The 1,355-nt window shown below is 34.5% G+C and overlaps 1 non-coding gene across 1 annotated transcript; it reads right to left on the bottom strand.

Moving 5' to 3' along the window:
• Positions 1-756: 756 nt before the first annotated feature.
• On the bottom strand, positions 757-829 carry Trnaa-cgc (transfer RNA alanine (anticodon CGC)). The gene has a single exon. It is a non-coding gene; the product is annotated as a tRNA-Ala (tRNA).
• Positions 830-1,355: the final 526 nt, after the last annotated feature.

Here is a 1,355-nt window from a genome sequence, read left to right as displayed (position 1 = left end):
TCTATTTGGAAGCATATATGTATTTCTTTAAAAGACTGAAAAAATTAGTTGTTCTTCACGGTCCAATGGGACAATACTAGGTCTAAAATCCATGTCATTAGAGCCCGAGAAGGAGAGGAGACAGGAAAAATGGGAAAGAACATGTTTGTAAAAATAATGGCTAAACTTGGGAAAGACATACATTTATAGATTCATAGAGTTCAGGCAACTCCCAAGTAGGATTTGAAAAACGACAGCAACAGTAACAAGAATAACACACCTAGGGATATCATAGTCAAACAATATAATCATAAATAATTATACTTGTTGATATTAAATAAATATAAATCTTGAACACAGTCTTTTATGCAGGGGTACAAATGATCTGGGGCTTCTATCAAAAACAAAGATGCTAGAAGACACCAGAAAAATGTCTTTAAAATACTGAGAAAAATTCTATCCACCTGGAATTCTATATCTAGTAAATATACCACTTAAGAATAAATATGGAAAAATATTTTTAGGTTAAAAAAAAAAAAGCCCTAAGAAATTTGTCAGCAGCAGACCCGCATGACAAGAAATGGGAAAGGAAGTTCTTTGGGCCGAAGGGAACTGAAACCAGATGGGAACTCAGATCTACACAATGGGATGAAGGTCTTTGGAAATGGTAAATATGTGGATAAATGTAAGAGATTGTTTTTTTTTTTAATATGTATTTTTTTTTTAGTTGTAGAAGGACACAATATCTTTGTTTTATGTACTTTTTTTTTTTTTTTTATGTGGTGCTGAGGATCGAACCCAGGGCCTCATGCATGCGAGGCAAGCGCTCTACCACTGAGCCACAACCCCAGCCCAAGAGATTGTTTTTGTACTCTTTTTAATATCTTTAAGTTACAAATAATCATCTAAAGGGAAAATTATGCTCTTGTATTATGGGGTTAGTAGCGTCAGTAGGTACGATAGTCACGGCAACAATCATGTAAAGAAGAGGATATGCAAACAGAGCCGGGCAGTCGCAAGCTTCCTACATTTCATGTGAAGGGATGCAACGTCGACTCTCAGCCATCTGTGAAAAGTGAAGGATGTATATTGTAAATCTAAGGCAAAGAGGTACTGCTACAAAATCAATGGATATGTTAAAATGGAATTCTAAAACAAGGAAGGAGAAGAAATAGAATGAAGAACAGAAAAGACAAAACAGAAAAAAACAGTAAAATTATAATCTTAAGTCTAAAAATATAAGTGTTCTAATTAGAAGTCAGAGGTTATCAGAATGGATAAAAAGGGAAGACCTTTTTTTTTTTTTTTTTTTTTTTTGCAGTTCTGGAGATTGAATGCAGAGGGGTACTTTACCACTGAGCCTCCCTACCCCTTTT

The sequence above is a fragment of the Marmota flaviventris genome, chromosome 18, assembly GCF_047511675.1.
Source record: "Marmota flaviventris isolate mMarFla1 chromosome 18, mMarFla1.hap1, whole genome shotgun sequence".
Taxonomy (NCBI): Eukaryota; Metazoa; Chordata; class Mammalia; order Rodentia; family Sciuridae; genus Marmota; species Marmota flaviventris.
Note: the sequence above shows the minus strand (reverse complement) of the source record. Positions and strands in the feature narration are given on the sequence as shown.